The 21,212-nt window shown below is 48.2% G+C and overlaps 1 long non-coding RNA gene across 1 annotated transcript in view; it reads left to right on the top strand.

Annotated features, from left to right (window-relative positions):
* Window positions 1-5,674, top strand: part of LOC141264243 (uncharacterized) — a 93,692-nt gene extending 88,018 nt beyond the window's left edge. The window contains exon 4 of the long non-coding RNA XR_012319851.1: window positions 5,140-5,674. This is a non-coding gene — a long non-coding RNA (uncharacterized lncRNA). The remainder of the gene's footprint in view (window positions 1-5,139) is intronic.
* Window positions 5,675-21,212: the final 15,538 nt, after the last annotated feature.

Raw genomic sequence — 21,212 nt, forward strand, 5'->3', positions numbered from 1 at the left:
CACGTTTAACTTTCAGACATTGCGGCATTTCAAAGAACTGCGGTCTGATAGCCACCGGGAGACTGCTCGGTCAGGTGAGTCCTCAGTGGCTTCTCCCTGCCCATTGATGGGTCTCTCCCTATACAGGCACAGAAGGGCAGCATGTATCAGACACTGGCTGCATGATTTCAGCCTGGTATGTTTGACTTTGAAACGCTGCAGTATTTCCGTGGATCGCGCAGCATGTAAGGTAAGGTTCCCTTTAAAGGGATTGTCCACTACTTTTATATTGATGACCTATGCTGAGAACAGGTAATCAAAATGAGATTGGTGGAAGTCTGACACCCCCACTCCGCTGATCTGCTTTTATCAACTCTGGAGGCAGCTGCTATTGAAAAGGATTGGAGCTGATCCGCAGGCAGTGGCTTATCACTTAGACTATGTGCCCACGATGCAGAAATGCTCAGGATTTTTTCCTGAGAGTTTCTGCATCTCCCTGGCAGAAAAAAACGCATGCGGATTGTACATGCGTTTCCCTGCCAGGGACATGCGGAAATGGAGTGTTATTCACTGACATTTCCGCATGCGGGTTGACAAGCGCTTTCCAAGCGATTAGCTTCACTTGGAAAGTGCTTGACAACTCGGTCACACTATATAAATCCATGCAAACTGCATGGATTTATATAGTGTGACCGAGAGAGTGGTTAAAAATAAAAAAATAAATATATACTTAACCTCCGATGGCCCGCGCTGGCTTGTTCCGCTCGGTCCCGGCTGCCAGTAACGGTGAATTGAAAGACCTGCCGACGTCAGCGTCGCGTGACCCGTCACATGACTCTGACGTCAGCGCAGGTCCTTCAATCCTCTGTGAAGTGCCGGGAAGCAAGGAGGAGCGCACCGCGGGCCGCCAGAAGGTAAATATACATTTATTTTTTATTTTATTCTTTTTTTTCAGCTTTTTTAATGGTACCTGGGTGTGGATGAGACTCTCCTCTCCTCTACACCCGGGTACCATCCGCACATTAGAGCGTGCCAATTACGCAAGTACAGATGCAGTCTTGCGGTATTGGCGCGTTCTAATGCAAGTCAATGGCGGCAAAAACGCAGAATTTCTGCAAAATAATTGGTAGTGCTGCGTTTTTTTACGCAATGATAATCCGCAGCGGAAATTTCCGCAGCATGTACACAGCACATGCGGATTATCATTGGGGAACATTGCTGCCCTTCTACCATGCGTTTTTAATGCGTTTCCGCAGCTGCAAAAACGCTGCAGAAATGCATTAAAAACGCATCGTGGGCACACAGCCTAATACTGGCAGACCGCACAGCCTCTATGGAGCCCATGAGTTAGAGGGAGCTCAGTACTCACACCCCTCTCCCCTGGCATCTCAACTTCAATGGTATCTGCATCCTCAAGATGCAGATACAGTTAATGCAATAGTGGAACAAAGAGCGTCTGTCTCCACACAGCAGACACAATGATGCCACTAAATCACGCCTGCTTCACAGAGCCTTAGCCCAAAGTAGAAGGCGCATTGGGGGAATGGAGCTGGCTGAGTCATTTTTATTTTTTTAATAATGTCAATACTTGGGGAAAGAAACTGTGGGGGCATCATAGTTTGGGGAGGAGGCAACAGTGGGGGAGAAACCTGGGTGTCAATTTGTGTGTGGGGCTGTGGGAGCATTATACTGTGTGTGGTGGGCTTTGGGGGTCATCATACTGTGGGTAGAGGCCATCATACTGTGTGGTGGGCCATCAAACTGTGTGTGGGAGATTCCAGGGGCCATCATAATGTGTGGGGGACATCATACTGTGGGTAGAGGCCATCATACTGTGTGGTGGGCCATCATACGGTGTGTGAGAGATTCCAGGGGCCATCATAATAATGTGGGGGACATCATACTGTGGGTAGAGGCCATCATACTGTGTGGTGGGCCATCATACTGTGTATGGGAGTTTCCAGGGTCCATCATAATGGGTGTCAGAGAACTACGGAAACATTATACTGTGTGCAGAGCATACAGGGACATCATACTGTGTTTGGTGCCTGTGGGGGGGTTTCATTGTGTTAATGATCTGGTGGCAGCATTATATTGTGTGTGAGGCTGTGTGCACACGATGCGGTTTTTAAGCGTTTCTGCAGCGGCAAAAACGCTGCAGAAACGCTTAAAAATGCTTGGTAGAAGGCCTGCCATGTCCCCCAATGATAGTGCTGTGCACATGCTGCGGAAATTTCCGCTGCGGATTATCATTGCGGAAAAAAATGCAGCACTACCAATTATTTTGCGGAAGTGCTGCGTTTTCACCGCCATTGACTTGCATTAGAACGCGCCAATTCCGCAAGACTGCATCTGTACTTGCGTAATTGGCGCGTTCTAATGTGCGGATGGTACCCGGGTGTGGAGGAGAGCAGAATCTCATTCACACCCAGGTACCATTAAAAAGCTGTAAAAAAAGAATAAAATAAAAAATAAATGTATACTTACCTTCTGGCAGCCCGCGCTGCGCTCCTCCTTGCTTCCCGGCACTTCGCGATGGAATGAAGGACCTGCGCTGACGTCAGAGTCATGTGATGGGTCACGCGACGCTGACGTCGGCAGGTCCTTCACTCCACCGCTGCCGGCAGCCGGGACCGGGCGATGAGACACGTAAAGACACCACAATATGTGGGGGGCACTGTGCAAGGATCATACTGTGCTTGTGGAAAGTAACGTGGGGATAATTTTTGTGTGTAGGGGGCATTTTTGGTGCCTCATGTTTTATGGGGTCATGAAAGGGGTATTATAGTGGGTGAAAACACTAAGGGGTTTCAGTAGGGACACAATTACTGTGTTCAATATATGTTTGCTACCTGTCTTTTAAAAGTGACTGCACCTATACAGTCATGGCCAAAAGTATTGAGAATGAGACAAATAGTAATTTTTCCAAAGTTTACTGCTTCATTTTTTGTAATGGCAATTTGCATATACTCCTGAATGTCAAAGAGTGATCAGCTTAACAGCAATTACTGTACTTGCAAAGTCAATATTTGCCCAGAAAATGAACTTTAACCCCCAAAACACATTTCAACATCATTGCAGTCCTGCCTTAAAATGAGCAGCTAACATAGTTTTAGTAATTGATCCATTAACACAGGTGTGGGTGTTGATGAGGACAGGGCTGGCGATCAATCAGTCATGATTAAGTAAGAATGACATCACTGGACACTTTAAAAGGAGGCTGGTTCTTGGTATCATTGTTTCTCTTCAGTTAACCATGGTTATCTCTAAAGAAACACGTGCAGCCATCATTGCACTGCACAAAAATGGTCTAACAGGGAAGAGTATCGCAGCTACAAAGATTGCACCTCAGTCAACAATCTATCGCATCATCAAGAACTTCAAGGAGAGAGCTTCCATTGTTGTCAAAAAGGCTCCAGGGCGCCCAAGAAAGACCAGCAAGCGCCAGGACCGTATCTTAAAACTGTTTCAGCTGCGGGATCGGACTACCAGCAGTGCCGAGCTTGCTCAGGAATGGCAGCAGGCTGGTGTGAGTGCTTCTGCACGCACTGTGAGGCGGAGACTATTTGAGCAAGGGCTGGTTTCAAGGAGGGCAGCAAAGAAGCCACTTCTCTCCAGAAAAAACATCAGGGACCGACTGATATTCTGCAAAAAGTACAGGGAGTGGACTGCTGAGGACTGGGGCAAAGTTATTTTCTCTGGTGAATCCCCTTTTCGATTGTTTGGGACATCTGGAAAACAGCTTATTCGGAGAAGAAGAGGTGAGCGCTACCACCAGTCTTGTCTCATGCCAACTGTAAAGCATCCTGAAACCATTCATGTGTGGGGTTGCTTCTCAGCCAAAGGAATCGGCTCACTCACAGTCTTACCTAAAAACACAGCCATGAATAAAGAATGGTACCAGAATGTCCTCCAAGAGCAACTTCTCCCAACCGTCCAAGAGCAGCTTGGCGCCCAACAATGCCTTTTCCAGCAAGCATGATGGAGCACCTTGCCATAAAGCAAAGGTGATAACTAAATGGCTCATGGAACAAAACATAGAGATTTTGGGTCCATGGCCTGGAAACTCCCCAGATCTTAATCCCATTGAGAACTTGTGGTCAATCATCAAGAGACGGGTGGACAAACAAAAACCAACAAATTCTGGCAAAATGCAAGCATTGATTATGCAAGAATGGACTGCTATCAGTCAGGATTTGGTCCAAAAGTTGATTGAGAGCATGCCAGGGAGAATTACAGAGGTCTTGAAGAAGAAGGGGCAACACTGCAAATATTGACTTGCTGCATTAACTCATTCTAACTGTCAATATAACCTATTGGTACTCATAATATGATTGCAATTATATTTCTGTATGTGATATAAACATCAGACAAACACTAATAAAAACCAGAGGCCAGCAGATCATGTGAAAATATAATTTTGGTGTCATTCTCAAAACTTTTGGCCATGACTGTACACTGTCACCCCACCTACTATACCAGATATTTTTTGCTTATGGGATATGTGTTAAGAAGGGGGGCCCAGTGATTTCTATGTATGCCCCTGTCTGCAGGTGATAACAGCAATCGTTGTTGAACCCCCACCAATCTAATTTTGATAACCTATTCAAGTGAAAATCAAAATCCTATCCACTGGATAGGTCATCAATAGAAAAGTAGTGGACAACCCCTGTAACTTGCTTCCTTAGAAATTGGCCGTAGTCTGTAAGGAAATTAGATTGCGAGTGATGTCACTGTCTGTTCAATGTCACAAAATATGTTTTTACACTTGATAAACAAAAGGAAATAATACCAGGTCAACCAGTGAGATATCTCTCTCTTGTTCAATAAACCTGCCAGCAATATTCTATTTTCACATCCCCGGCCTATTCGTTGGAAAAATAATATGTAATGAATCCACATTGTCAAGGAATAAAATAATACCAGAAGTAATGACTGAAAGCACCAGCGGCTAAAAAGAGCCATTACAGGGAGAACAGAACATAGGAACCGTACATGCTTCCCCAGAAATAATTTTGGTCCTCTGCCCCTACCAATTTCCATAATGAGATGTTCATTTTCACATTTTTTGCAATTATTTTCATGTAGTTATCTTTCATCATTCATTATTGATGATCCGCCCTGTCCTGTATAATTTAATATGAACCTATCTCTCTAAAGATACGAAGACTCTACCAAGATCAACAAAACCATCAGGTTCATCTTACAGCCACGAGCAAAAGCATCAAAGAAGGCAGAAATATACCTGAGACATAAAGAGCGGGAAGAGGAGTGATAATGTGTGACGGGATTTTATAATGAACACCAGAGACATCGGGGCCCGACTGCTGCTCAGAAATGGACCGGGGGCCAGGAGCTGATAGACGGCTATATAACAATGCCCCTTCATCTCTTATAACAAGCTTATATATATGGGTAAATCTGGGGCATGGCCACAGCTTCAGTAATAAACAATGGGACTCTGCTGCTACATTTGACCAACAAAACAGTAGAAATAGACGACTTTGCCCTGGGGCAATAGCAGGCATGCAGATAATTGCAGCAGGGATGGAACAGAAAAATAATTAGAAGACGTTTCTAAGCACAGAAATTCCCTAATCTTTCAGAGCATTCTCTACATGCTTGGATAACTTGTTTCATAGAGAGGATACATTGTAACCCGAACCTGCTTTATTTACTAACAGAACGAATACATCAGACAAGCTGAATTATAGGAAAGAAAGCTCCACCTTCATGAGTATGTGGTAATTGTATCCATGGCCATTTACTAATAAAATGTTTCTAATGGACTTTATCTCTTTACAGATAAAAGTACTTTGGTTTTTATTTACCCATTATTTTCCGTTCTATATTTTGCACAGCAAATACATGGGACTTAAAATTCATTTTTACCCTTAAAACAAAAACATCTCAAACAGAATTTAGTTTCATTTGTAAATCTAAATTGGTTTAAATTCATTCTGTGCTAATTCCTTTCAAGAATCTCTGTAGGGGCCAGAAACTTATTTTTATACTAGAGAACTCAATAGTCGTAGTCATAGTGTTAAAGTGGACCTGTCTTCTGGTCCAAAGTGGCTAGTTTTTGCTCTTATTTTACTCTTGCTGCCCTGAGTATTGTATTTTATTTATGTATTTTTCTTTTAAAATCCACCCAGAGATATGCGCCTTTTTAATTATTGCTTATTTTTATTGATCATTCCAAGGGGGCGTGTGTCACAGGATTCTCTGGGGGGGTGTCTTTAGGCTGCTGGGCATTATTGTCCTGTGAACCATGCCCACTTGTAAATACCATAGAAATTAGCACTCTATAAAAAAGCCTGTATCTCTGGAACTGTATGGCAGATTTAAAAAAAAATGCAAAAACTGAAATACTCAGGAGAGCAGCAGAATACTCAAGGGACCAGCGGAATACTCAAGGGAGCAACGGAATACTCAGGAAAGCAGCAGAATACTCAGGGGAGCAACGGAATACTCAGGGGAGCCGCGGAATACTCAGGGGGAGCAGCGGAATACTCAGGGGAGCAGCGGAATACTCAGGGGGAGCAGCGGAATACTCAGGGGAGCAGCGGAATACTCAGGGAAGCAGCAGAATACTCAGGGGAGCAACGGAATACTCAGGAAAGCAGCAGAATACTCAGGGGAGCAACGGAATACTCAGGGGAGCAGCGGAATACTCAGGGGGAGCAGCGGAATACTCAGGGGAGCAGCGGAATACTCAGGGGGAGCAGCGGAATACTCAGGGGAGCAGGGGAATACTCAAGGGAGCAATGGAATACTCAGGGGAGCAGCGGAATACTCAGGGGAGCAACGGAATATTCAAGGGAGCAACGGAATACTCAAGGGAGCAACGGAATACTCAGGGGAGCAGCGGAATACTCAGGGGAGCAGCGGAATACTCAGGGGAGCAACGGAATACTCAAAGGAGCAATGGAATACTTAGGGGAGCAGCGGAATACTCAGGGGAGCAACGGAATATTCAAGGGAGCAGCGGAATACTCAAGGGAGCAACGGAATACTCAGGGGAGCAGTGGAATACTCAGGGGAGCAGCGGAATACTCAAGGGAGCAACGGAATACTCAGGGGATCAGCGGAATACTCAGGGGAGCAGCGGAATACTCAGGGGAGCAACGGAATACTCAGGAAAGCAGCAGAATACTCGGGAGCAGCGGAATACTCAGGGGAGCAATGGAATACTCAGGGGAACAGCGGAATACTCAGGGGAGCAGCGGAATACTCAGGGGAGTAGCGGAATACTCAGGGGAGCAGCGGAATACTCGGGAGCAGCGGAATACTCAAGGGAGCAGCGGAATACTCAGGGGAGCAGCGGAATACTCAGGGGAGCAGCAGAATACTCGGGAGCAGCGGAATACTCAAGGGAGCAACGGAATACTCAAGGGAGCGACGGAATACTCAGGAAAGCAGCAGAATACTCAGGGGAGCAGGGGAATACTCAGGGGAGCAGTGGAATACTCAGGGGAGCAACGGAATACTCAGGGGAGCAGCAGAATACTCAAGGGAGCAATGGCATACTCAGGGGAGCAGCAGAATACTCAGGGGAGCAACGGAATACTCAGGGGAGCAGCGGAATACTCAGGGGAGCAGCGGAATGCTCAGGGGATCAGCGGAATACTCAGGGGAGCAGCGGAATACTCAGGGGAGCACTTTTGAACTACTGATAAGTTTTCTTTAAAGGGGTTGTTCAGTATTTTAAGGAAGAGCAGTAAATGTAAAGCAAAAAAATAACCATTACTTACCTGTTAAATCCTCCTTTATTCCTACATACTCTGAGTGTTCTCACAATTACTACAGTGACTTCACACTGCTAGAATTGTATCTTTTAAGGGTTTTCTCCAAGATTACAATATTGATGTCTTTTGCTTTGAATTTACTTTTAAAACTATCAGTTAAAAGAAAACCAGATTGTTATGTGCTACGCAGAGAGACCCAACAAGACTGGCACCAAACCAGCAAAGGCGCAGCCACAGATGCATTTGGAGCAAGCTGCCCAGCTAGCCGAGTCGTTGTTCACCCAGCTCCCACTAAATGGAGTCAGACTTTGGCAGAGCCCTTCCCAGGCCCAGTGTCGCCGGACAGCGGCGTCTGATGACGTGGTCGGTGCCTAGACAAGGACCAGGTAAGAACCTCTTCAAGAACCCAGGAAGTGTAACCAGAAGAGAAAATGAGAAAACCCCTGAAGAGATAGCAACACTACTGCTAACACCATTCACCATCAGCAAATAGGATCTGTACTAAACAGCAAAGGACTGAGCAGGGAGCAGGATTAAATAGCCCGCCAAATGATCAGATGTTGAATACATCCCAATCATCCCCAGACAACAACTCCCTGCTAGCCTGCACAGTAGAATGGACATAATCCCACCACTGCCTAGTGCCAGACACAGCAGTGTCCTGCATTGCCTGGGAACCGGGGAACACAGCATACCATGTTCCCCAGGCAGAGAAATCAGTGAGAAACATGGCGTCCCACGTCCTCACATATCCTACACCTCCAGAATGCGATGCCACATAAGATTGGGACGGTTTCCCTGCACACGTCGTAGCTCCGCCTCCAGGGTCAGGACAATGGCGACGCCTGCTACTGGAGTAGCGTAGTACCGAACCTGATCCATTCCCAGGTGGGAGAACAGAACCACGATTCCTAAAACAGATATTATTTTTTTAAGAAGTTTTTTTCAATTTAAAACATCTTTTAATCAATTCTTGAAATTTTTTAGTCCATCTTGGGAACTAGAACCTGCAACTATTTGATTGAAGGAAAAATATACTGCCTACCCAACACAAAGTAGACAAAAATATTGACTATTGCGAGGTATGACCGGGACAAATTTGAGATGAATGGCAACAAACTACTTTATCCTACTCAGATCGATGATCACTCAAGATGCAGCGACGACACTGGAAGTCAATAGGAAAATAACTATGGGCAAATCAACAATGAAGTCACTGGACAAGGTCTTCAAATGGAGGAGCATTTCACTGGTGATGAAAACATGACTCGTACATAGTCTGGTCTTTTTTGTGGCAACATAGGGATGTGAAACCTAGACAGAAGAAGATTCGATGCCTTTGAAATGTGGTGCTGGAGAAGGATGTTATCAATTCCATGGATGGCAAGAAGAGCGAACAAATCAAGCCAGACATATCTCTCGAAGCAAGGATCACTAAGCTACTACGTGCCTACTTTGAACACATCATACAAAGAGAACAATCACTGGAAGACATCATGGTGGGAAGAATAGAAGGCACAAGGTGAAGAGGAAGACCAGCAACCCGCTGGCTTGATAGTATCAAGATAACGACTGAGAAGACCCTGATGGACCTATCTGGGCTTGCACAAGATCGATCTTCCTGCAAATCGCTTGTCCATCAAGTTGCCATGACTCAAAATCAAACCGAAGGCTGTTAAAATAAATAAATAAATAATATACTGCAATAGTTCTAGATGGAGAAAAATGCAATTCCTTTTTACAACATTCAGTGTGCATTAAAAGTTACCATGTAATTTGTTTTCTGCAGGTCGGTAAAGTTATGGTAACACCGAATATGTATAGATTTTCTAGATTAGAATGCTTTTAAAATGAAAAAAAGGTAAGAAAATAATTGGTTTGTGTCTCCTGATTATGATGTAGCACCCTGAGGATTCGGCTGCTACAGGGGTATTACACCTCAAGCCAGAGGTGTGGTATTCCACTCCTGGGTAAGGATGGAGTGTGGAACTGAGCTCAGTAGGCTGCATGCACTACATACATCCCATTTCCGGGGGACAGAACTACGGTACTCCCACCAAGTATATGTGCAGGTACGACAGCGTCTGTCCCTGGCTGGAGTGGGAGGGGGGTGGAACATCCCAGTAGTGTAGGGGCAGATAGGGGGAGTAGTCTGGGTAAAGATAGGAGCTCATTGGGTGCTGGTCACCTGAGCTCACACATAGAGGGAGTATATAAGGTGGGCACCATCTCAGATCAGGGTTCAGTTCAGTTCAGGCAGAGGAGAAGAGCAGAGGAGCTCAGCCAGAAGGGCTGACAGGGAGCTGTGGCTCCGGCTGGGCCCAGCTCCAGAGCAAGGCCTGCTGAGAGAGAGAGAGAGGAGTCAGAAGGACCCAGAGAGGAAACAAGAAGGAACCCCAAGATCCCAGAATAAGGACAGAAGGGTGAAGGGTTGGCGCACAAGGGTACCGGAACCCAAGCTGGCAGAGGCCAAAACGAACCTTAACCAGGAACCGGAGGTTGTGGGCAGGATCTGCCACGACCCTCACCAAATCCACTAGAAAGGCACACCGAGCATAGGGTCAGGGAGCCCAGAGGAGGCTTGACCACCAAGAGACCCGAGGGAGCCGGCCAAAAGTGGATCCCTGGTGGGAACGGCCAGAGGAAGGGAGAGTCAGAAAGGAGCTCAGGACCACGCTCCAGAATTGTCTGGGGGTTGGCCGAGTCCAGGACCTGGTGGACGCAGCACGGCTCGGGTGGTCACTCAAGGCCAGAGTGACCAAAAGAACACCAGTAAGTAAAAGCCCTGAACTGCATCTCCTGACTCTGAGTCTTCCCTTCTGCATCTTCACAACCCCCATCATCTACACCTTCTGCCCTGAGGCCATACCCCTCCTGTTGTGGGTTATACCATCACTGCTGCACATATACCACCGGCCTCAGTGGACTGCTCTGCAGCAGGGGCTTCAAAGCCGCACTCAACGGGTGGCGTAGTCGACAATCAAGTTAACATCTGTTGCCATAGACTGCCACTTAGTTTGACACCCTGGGCACGGACCGGGTCACCGCCACAAGGACTACTACCCCCATCGAGATCCGGCTCCGGGTATCCCCTACAGCACTGGCCCAGGGGGCGCGTCAACTTTGGCGTAGTCGGCAGGATCACGTGCCCGCAACCACCGGGTACTGCGTGCCTGAAGAAAAGTTCACATTTACCTCAAAAAGAAGTCTCCCGCCGATTCCGGAGGGTCCCCGCCATCGGACGCCATCTCGGATCGGTTCCCGCCATTTGCCCGTCATCTGCAGTCTTTTCCCGCCATTTCAGAAGATTTCCCGCCCTGGCAGAGCGGACGCCATTATGGGCGTGTCGGAGGGTGGCAAGAGGCCACCTCCCATCGTGGGCCAGGTCAAGGAATGGCGCCAAAAGCGGAAACCGCCCCCACCAGCAGAGACTGTGATGTTAGAGATGTCCATCAGCGTGAGGGGTCTGCCCCTGGAACTGACAATCACCAAGTTGCCCCAGGACCGCCCTCAATGTGGGCGGAGACAGAACAAAAGAGAGAAGATGGGTGAAGCTTGGAGGAGTCTGGAGGAGCCGTACCCGGAGATGGAGGGAGAGGCAGACAGCACCGACCCAGTGGTCAGGAGCCTGTTGCAAGCGACAACCCCAGAAGGCCTGGTGGAGATCCTGGCGCAGCTCCCCAGAGATCGGGAGCATGCACGGACCGCACTGGAGGGCTTGGCTCAGAGGATGGCCCGAGTGCAGCGGGACGTACTGGCCGCATGGAGCAGAGAGATGGCCCAGCAGGCTGGAACCCGCCAGCGGAGCACACCACCTGCAACGAGGAGCACGCCTGCCCCTGAAGAGGATGCAGAAGGGACGGAGGCCGGAGACGACGCCGCAGAGGGAGCTGAAGAGACGGAGGCAAGTAAAGGGGACGTCACTACCCCAAGCCCAGCCACCGTAAGCCTACCCCCGCTCCCCGTCGCAGAGCCCGAAGTCCCACTGATCGTACCCGTTGCCGCACCGCTACCGCTCCAGACTAGGCCCCAAGCAGGAGCCGCGACCACGCCCCCTGTGACGTCACGCGCCTCAACCCTGAGCGCGGCCAAGCAGGAGACGCCACCGGCCTGGTCGCAAGGCCGAGTACCCCCGGGCGCCGCAGTACCAACAGCGCCCTCTACCTCCACTGAGCCACCGGCCTGGTCGCTGGGCCAAGTAACCCCGGGCGCCGCCGTCTTCACGGTGCCCTTTACATTCAGGGTACCCCAAGCCTGGTCGCAAGGCCTGGTGAACCCGGGCGCCGCCACCAAAACAGCGCCCTCAACGTCCACAGCGCCACACCTGGGTGAAGACCTATTTGCCCAGCACACATGCCCGGATGGGCAGCCCTTTGTGTGGCCACCGGAGTTCCACCATCCCCGACTCCGGAAAGAAAGACCTCTGGATGAGCCCCTGATCCCGGCTCCGGCGCCCGTCAAGATGACCCCGCTCTCGTTAGAGGAGGCGCAGTTTGAGTGGGACCCCGCAGGAGGAGACCTCATCGGGTTCACTCAAGAAACCCGGGCGGCTGCAGCGGAGCGTGCAGAGTGCTGCCGCCAGCAGTTGGAAGCCTTTGACCGAGAAAGAAGAGAGAGGCAGGTCCGCGAGCAGCGGCTGCAAATAAAAAGTGCAGAACAGAAGAGCCGGACCAGGAGGAACCCCCGTGCAGCCCACGGTCCCCGTGCCACCGGGACTGTAATTAAATTCCAGTTGCAGCACGGTTGGGGCTTCATTCGAGATCATCACACCCCCGGCGACGTCTTCGTGACCAGAAGAGATGTCGAGTCCCACCTACCGGAGGGACACAGAGGTCGTGATCTTTACCTGGGTGATGAGGTCACCTTCACCCGGCACCAATGTGCCAAAGGACCCTATGCCCTTCATGTGCACCGACTGACAGAGAAAGAGCTGAGGTGTCAGGAGGAGCAAGAGGACCCGGACGGGTCTGAAGAATACACGGAGGAAGGAGCTGGAGGACGTCGCTACTAAAGTACAGTAGGAGCACTGTAAATAGTTACCCGTGAAGGTACAATAACTGTTACCATTATAGTCCCCGTTGGGACCAGTGAACTGTTCCAGTGTGTCCCATCTCCCCACAGGCTGAGGACTGTGAGCAGCCATCCCTAATCCCACTGGCCGAGGACTGAGAGCGGCCATACCTTCCCTTGTACATAGTTGCGCTTCCTAAAGTGCCCCCTACCGGTTTTATAGGAAACTGTTTTTCTACCAGAGACTGTGGCACTTACCTGGTCACAAGTTGCACCGTGGCCGGAGGAACAAGAATGTTTACTATGAAAAGTTTTATATGAAAAGTTTTATGCTGATGATATATATATATAATGTTTTATATGTTTATGATGTTTTTGAAAAAAAATTGTATGTTTGTGGATGTTTTTATTCTTTTACAGCCCGAGGACGTGCTGTGATTTACCAGGGGGGAATGTAGCACCCTGAGGATTCGGCTGCTACAGGGGTATTACACCTCAAGCCAGAGGTGTGGTATTCCACTCCTGGGTAAGGATGGAGTGTGGAACTGAGCTCAGTAGGCTGCATGCACTACATACATCCCATTTCCGGGGGACAGAACTACGGTACTCCCACCAAGTATATGTGCAGGTACGACAGCGTCTGTCCCTGGCTGGAGTGGGAGGGGGGTGGAACATCCCAGTAGTGTAGGGGCAGATAGGGGGAGTAGTCTGGGTAAAGATAGGAGCTCATTGGGTGCTGGTCACCTGAGCTCACACATAGAGGGAGTATATAAGGTGGGCACCATCTCAGATCAGGGTTCAGTTCAGTTCAGGCAGAGGAGAAGAGCAGAGGAGCTCAGCCAGAAGGGCTGACAGGGAGCTGTGGCTCCGGCTGGGCCCAGCTCCAGAGCAAGGCCTGCTGAGAGAGAGAGAGAGGAGTCAGAAGGACCCAGAGAGGAAACAAGAAGGAACCCCAAGATCCCAGAATAAGGACAGAAGGGTGAAGGGTTGGCGCACAAGGGTACCGGAACCCAAGCTGGCAGAGGCCAAAACGAACCTTAATCAGGAACCGGAGGTTGTGGGCAGGATCTGCCACGACCCTCACCAAATCCACTAGAAAGGCACACCGAGCATAGGGTCAGGGAGCCCAGAGGAGGCTTGACCACCAAGAGACCCGAGGGAGCCGGCCAAAAGTGGATCCCTGGTGGGAACGGCCAGAGGAAGGGAGAGTCAGAAAGGAGCTCAGGACCACGCTCCAGAATTGTCTGGGGGTTGGCCGAGTCCAGGACCTGGTGGACGCAGCACGGCTCGGGTGGTCACTCAAGGCCAGAGTGACCAAAAGAACACCAGTAAGTAAAAGCCCTGAACTGCATCTCCTGACTCTGAGTCTTCCCTTCTGCATCTTCACAACCCCCATCATCTACACCTTCTGCCCTGAGGCCATACCCCTCCCGTTGTGGGTTATACCATCACTGCTGCACATATACCACCGGCCTCAGTGGACTGCTCTGCAGCGGCGGCTTCAAAGCCGCACTCAACGGGTGGCGTAGTCGACAATCAAGTTAACATCTGTTGCCATAGACTGCCACTTAGTTTGACACCCTGGGCACGGACCGGGTCACCGCCACAAGGACTACTACCCCCATCGAGATCCGGCTCCGGGTATCCCCTACAGCACTGGCCCAGGGGGCGCGTCAATGAGACCCATAACTTTTTTTTTATTTTTCTATTGAAAGAGCTACTGTATATGGAGACTCATGGCTTTTTGATTACTCTCTATTGTATTTTGGTAGGTGAGATGACCTAAAACCACAATGCTGTCAATGTTAACCCTCAGGGATAAACATTTTTTGTAAAAGTTCAGACTTCTATGAACATGATAATACCTAATATGTTTATTTTTTACACTTTTTTACTTAACAGATGGGAAAAGACTAGAGCAGTAATTTGAATTTTTAGATTTTGTATAGGAAAGGAGTTTATATTTTGAAAAGAAAAAAAAATATTTATACAGATTTTTTTTAGCTTCCCTACATTTTTTTTATCTGACACCATTTGATGGCTGGTGGAATATATTGTATTACTTCTGTATTGCTTTGTATTGTCATTTTAGTGATCTCCCATGCAGCCCTGCCTGTAGGAGTACAGAGATGGCAGAGAGCCGTCAGCAACACGTGATCTCACTGCAGGGTGTGATATGAAGTCCCAGTGGGGGCCCTCCACTTTCTAACCACTTCCATGATATATAAGGGATTATTGACTAAGGCATCGACTGCAGCACTTACAAGTGGGTGCCAGCTGTATGTTACAGCCGTCATCTGCAGTGTTTCTAGTTGGTGCATCTGCTGAGCCCACTCCTTATACTGCAGCATCCAGATGACCGTTTAAATCAGATGAGTGATATCCGTGGTTTTGACGGATAGCACTTGTACCCATGTTATTCCATGGGGCTATCCGATTTTTCCTTTTTTCGTTTGACAATCGCAAGCATGTATGATTTGCCTGTGACAATCGGATGGCACTTGCCCATTCATGTCTACGGGTCTGTGAAAAAAAATCAAACTGCAATTTTCACAAACTGACATAAAGGTGGAAAATTTTCTTTTTTTCTCTCCGCCTCTGAGAAAATCGGATCCCACTCTGATCAAACTCTGATCAAACTCTGATCAAACTCTAATTAAACTCTGATTTTCCGGGATGGAAAGAAAATAATTATCTGCACCTGCCATTAGGCTAAGATCACAGTACCGTATTTTCACTCATCTGAGAAAATTGGATCTTTTATTCTAATCATACTCTGATCAGAGTTTAATCACAGTGTGATCATAGTGTGATCCAATTTTCTCGGATGAGGAGAAGATGGGAAAGAAATGTCCATTCTATCAGTGCATGAAAGTCGGACTGCACTCAGATGTCATCCAAGTGCAGTCCGATGTTTTTCATGGACCCATTGACTTCCATAGCTGAGTGCAATCCTAATATTGGATGCAAATCATGCATGCTGTGATTTTTTTTCCTCTGACATGTGCACGGCCCGATAGAATAACATTAGTCCGAGTATGATCCAATGTTTTGGCGGATCATGCTCAAACCGAAAATACGATCGTCTGCACGAGCCCTTAGGAAAAAGTGTTATGGTTTTTTTTTTCTTTTTTGCCGAAACTGCATCTGGTTTTACAGCTCACCTCATTCCCATGGATGGGACAGCTACAATACCAAGCGTAAGAAATTTGCAAAACTCAGTAAAGTCCGATTAATTGGACAGTATTCACACTGGTGAACATCACCAAAATAGATAATAAATCATAAGGAAAAGGACAAGGAGGAAGCAGAGTGTGAATAGATATAAAATATAACTTTTAATATGAATTACATTAAAATACTAGTGTGTAATTATAAAATCAAGTTAATTTCATACATCCAGTTGGATGCATATGGGGTCGATATTAATTTATCAATTCTGACCCTATAAGTCCTGTATGTCACAGCCAGATAAATTATACAAATCCACCACCTATGTCCCTCAAAATTGGAGGTGGGGAATTATATTGTGCTATCCCTTTTAAATGTATGTATCCCTATTAATTCTGCACAAGTAACTAAGAGAAATCATGGTGGGTCACCGCTACACTTAATTAGAATAATAAATCATACAGTGTTCTTTATAAATGACAGTAGATGTGACAGATAAGGTTATATTATGGTACCCCACTGTCACGTATTAATATGGGTCACTCTTATATCACAAGTGATCCCACAAATGAGCAAAGCGGAATCCCCATGAGATTAAGCTCAAAGTATATCTAGAAAAAGCCGGTACCTCCGGCGAAACGTGCGTCGGGACGTTTATGTCCTGTATAATCACATGCTAGCCTGCAATCCTGTATTCCCCCTCTCACTTACCTACTATGTCCCCGCTCAGTTATTCAGTATAGCGTCTCACTGATCTTTACACTGACCGCGTGCATACCATGTGTACGCGGCCAGCGTGTGAGACTGCTAGCCGGTGTTAGGAGTGAGCGTGCAGCAACGATTTCAGCTGCCGCTGGTACAACCTTGTCCACTCCTAACACGATAGATTGAGAAGTGACAGTGCAGCTTTGCACATAGCTGCTTCGATAGACCATTGCTCACTGCAGACTGTCTGCTCCTCATATCGTTGCGGGGCTTAATATCAGGGATGTAGTATATTGTTTATTATGGGGACTTTACACCCCCACTATACACTTTGAGCTTAATCTCGTGGGGATTCCGCTTTGCTCATTTGTGGGATCACTTGTGATTAGTGTTGAGCGATACCTTCCGATATCGGGAAATATCGGATCGGATTGGATCGGACCGATACCGAAAAAGTATCGGATATCGCCGATTCCGATACCGGAAACCAATGCAAGTCAATGGGACACAAATATCGGAATTAAAATAAACCCTTTCTTTCCTTGTAGGTTATTTCTACATGAAGGAAAACAACTAAGAATAATGTAGAATGTATTGGGGGAGGTGGGGGAGACAATAAAGGCATAGAGGTTTAGCCCAGTCAAATGGAATAGCAGGAATTAATATTTTTTTATTATGTTCTGAGTTACGGAAATATTAACTATGTTAAGTATTTTTATATTTTGTCAGATATTTATGTTTCACTACTTCCATGCTCTTCACCTTCTTTTTTACTTCTCCCACACTTTCTCCTTCATCATCCTCAGCATCTTTTTCATCCACTTCTTCTTCACCTTCTTCTTCTTCACCTTCTTCGTATTATTCTTTTTTTTACATTCTTCATATTCTACTTCTTCATCTTCTTCATATTCTTCTTCTTCATCATATTCTTATTTGTGACAGGCATTCCTGTAGTTGTTATCTATAAAAGGTTGGACATTACACCTTTCGTTCTGCCCGTCACAAAAGATTTACAACAGGATTTGTCCGCGTTCAGTTTGGCCTGCAGCAGCAGGTCTTTTCCAGGGGCACCACGAGGAGGAACGGACTCACCCCCATACACTGCTTAGTCATCTTCTGCTTATAATTTAGATATTATCTTTTGCTCTGATTTTTAGTCTTATGCTTAATGTTCTTCCGCTTTTTGTTCTGCAGCTTCTTGTATTTCTGCTTCTTGGTTTTCTGTCTCTTGTTTTTCTGTATCTTGGTGCTTGTCTTCTCTTCTTTGTCTTCTTGGTCAACTTCTTCAGGGTCATCTTCTTGGTCTTCTTCGGGGTGGTCTTCAGGGTCGTCGTCTTCGGGGGTCCTCGTCTTCGGGGTCCTCGTCTTCTTCGGGTTGGTCTTCTGGGTCCTCGTCTTCGGGGTCCTCGTCTTCTTCGGGGTGGTCTTCAGGGTCCTCGTCTTCTTCGGGGTGGTCTTCAGGGTCCTCGTCTTCTTCGGGGTGGTCTTCAGGGTCCTCGTCTTCAGGGTCATTGTCTTCGGGGTCCTCGTCTTCTTAGGGTTGGTCTTCAGGGTCCTCGTCTTCAGGGTCCTCGTCAGGGAGATCCAGAGTGATTACCAAGAACCATTTCAAAAAGCTTGAACTTGGAAATGTAGCAGAAGGTACAAGAAAGCTGAGGAACTACCGAGGACCAGCTGACGGTACTGGAACCCGGATGGATAGCAGAAGGTACAAGAGCCAATGGAACTACCGAGGACCAGCTGATGTTACTGGAACTCGGTTACTAAGCAGGAGGTACCTGTGCCAGAAAGCACTACCAAGGACCAGCAGACGTTGGTGGAACTTGGATACCGAGAAGGAGGCACCTAATCCAAAGGCACTGCCGAGAACCAGCTGACGGTACTGGAACCCGGATGGGTAGCAGAAGGTACAAGAGCCAATGGAACTACCGAGGACCAGCTGATGTTACTGGAACCCGGGTGGGTAGCAGAAGGTACAAGAGCCAATGGAACTACCGAGGACCAGCTGATGTTACTGGAACTCGGTTACTAAGCAGGAGGTACCTGTGCCAGAAAGCACTACCAAGGACCAGCAGACGTTGGTGGAACTTGGATACCGAGAAGGAGGCACCTAATCCAAAGGCACTGCCGAGAACCAGCTGACGGTACTGGAACCCGGATGGGTAGCAGAAGGTACCCATGTAAAAAAAAAGTTCAAGGCCGCGAGCCGGCCGCAGTTACCAAAACCCACAGTCCTACAGAGGGTGCTTGTCCTATTGGCACTATGGAACCAGCCTTCATTGCCAGATCCCGCAGCCCACATAGGAGTCACCTAAACTGCAGGCACCATAGAGTCGGCTAACCCGACCGCAACACGACAGGACAACGCATTGGAGGCAAAGTGACGTTGACACTACCCGGAAACAGCTGGCGTGCTGGAACCAGGCTGGGCAGGAGGGAGTACCCGTGCCAAAGACACTGCCGAGAACCAGCTGACGGTACTGGAACCCGGATGGGTAGCAGAAGATACAAGAGCAAATGGAACTACCGAGGACCAGCTGACGGTACTGGAACCCGGATGGGTAGCAGAAGGTACAAGAGCCAATGGAACTACCGAGGACCAGCTGATGTTACTGGAACTCGGTTACTAAGCAGGAGGTACCTGTGCCAGAAAGCACTACCAAGGACCAGCAGACGTTGGTGGAACTTGGATACCGAGAAGGAGGCACCTAATCCAAAGGCACTGCCGAGAACCAGCTGACGGTACTGGAACCCGGATGGGTAGCAGAAGGTACCCATGTAAAAAAAAAGTTCAAGGCCGCGAGCCGGCCGCAGTTACCAAAACCCACAGTCCTACAGAGGGTGCTTGTCCTATTGGCACTATGGAACCAGCCTTCATTGCCAGATCCCGCAGCCCACATAGGAGTCACCTAAACTGCAGGCACCATAGAGTCGGCTAACCCGACCGCAACACGACAGGACAACGCATTGGAGGCAAAGTGACGTTGACACTACCCGGAAACAGCTGGCGTGCTGGAACCAGGCTGGGCAGGAGGGAGTACCCGTGCCAAAGACACTGCCGAGAACCAGCTGACGGTACTGGAACCCGGATGGGTAGCAGAAGGTACAAGAGCCAATGGAACTGCCGAGAACCAGCTGGCGGTGCTGGAGCCCAGGGTAAATACTAAAAACAGAAGAGCCAGAGGTGTATTTGGAGGAGGTTTTAAATCCGTACTACAGTGGATGTGGACAAAGCAGGAGAATTTGCCGGACACACAGCTGGGGATCAGCTGACGTTACTGAATCCCAATAACACTGGAGCAATCGTTGACTGTGCAGACGGCACTTCTGAGCAGCAACTAGCGGTATTGGAGCCCAGGGTAAATACTAAAAACGGAGGAGCCAGAGGTGTAATTGGAGCAAGTTTTAAATAAGTAGCACAGTGAATATGGACAGAGCAGGAGAAATTGCCGTGAACACAGCAGGGGAACAGCTGACGTTACTGAACCCCAATAACATGGTAGCAAGTGTTGACTGTGCAGACGGCACTTCCGAGCGCCAACTGGCGGTGCTGGAGCCCAGGGATAAGAATGAAAACAGAGGAGCCAGAGGTGTAATTCGAGCAACTTTAAAATGTGTAGTACAGTGGATGTGGACAAAGCAGGAGAAATTGCCGTCCGCACAGCAGGAGAACAGCTGACGTTACTGAACCCCAATAACACGGCAGCAAGTGTTGACTGTGCAGACGGCACTTCCGAGCGCCAACTGGCGGTGCTGGAGCCCAGGGATAAGAATGAAAACAGAGGAGCCAGAGGTGTAATTCGAGCAACTTTAAAATGTGTAGTACAGTGGATTTGGACAAAGCAGGAGAAATTGCCGTCCGCACAGCAGGAGAACAGCTGACGTTACTGAACCCCAATAACACGGCAGCAAGTGTTGACTGTGCAGACGGCACTTCCGTGCGCCAACTGGCGGTGTTGGAGCTCAGGGATAATACTGAAAACAGAGGAGCCAGAGGTGTAATTGGAGCAACTTTAAAATCTGTAGTAGTGAGAATGTGGACAGAGCAGGAGAAATTGCCGTCCGCACAGCAGGGGAACAGCTGACATTACTGAACCCCAATAACATGGTAGCAAGTGTTGACTGTGCAGACGGCACTTCCGAGCGCCAACTGGCGGTGCTGGAGCCCAGGGATAAGAATGAAAACAGAGGAGCCAGAGGTGTAATTCGAGCAACTTTAAAATGTGTAGTACAGTGGATTTGGACAAAGCAGGAGAAATTGCCGTCCGCACAGCAGGAGAACAGCTGACGTTACTGAACCCCAATAACACGGCAGCAAGTGTTGACTGTGCAGACGGCACTTCCGTGCGCCAACTGGCGGTGTTGGAGCTCAGGGATAATACTGAAAACAGAGGAGCCAGAGGTGTAATTGGAGCAACTTTAAAATCTGTAGTAGTGAGAATGTGGACAGAGCAGGAGAAATTGCCGTCCGCACAGCAGGGGAACAGCTGACGTTACTGAACCCCAATAACATGGTAGCAAGTGTTGACTGTGCAGACAGCACTTCCGAGCGCCAACTGGCGGTGCTGGAGCCCAGGGATAAGAATGAAAACAGAGGAG

Source organism: Phyllobates terribilis, unplaced genomic scaffold (assembly GCF_046119375.1).
Source record: "Phyllobates terribilis strain yellow unplaced genomic scaffold, ASM4611937v1 Scaffold_4__5_contigs__length_816908805, whole genome shotgun sequence".
Lineage (NCBI taxonomy): Eukaryota > Metazoa > Chordata > Amphibia > Anura > Dendrobatidae > Phyllobates > Phyllobates terribilis.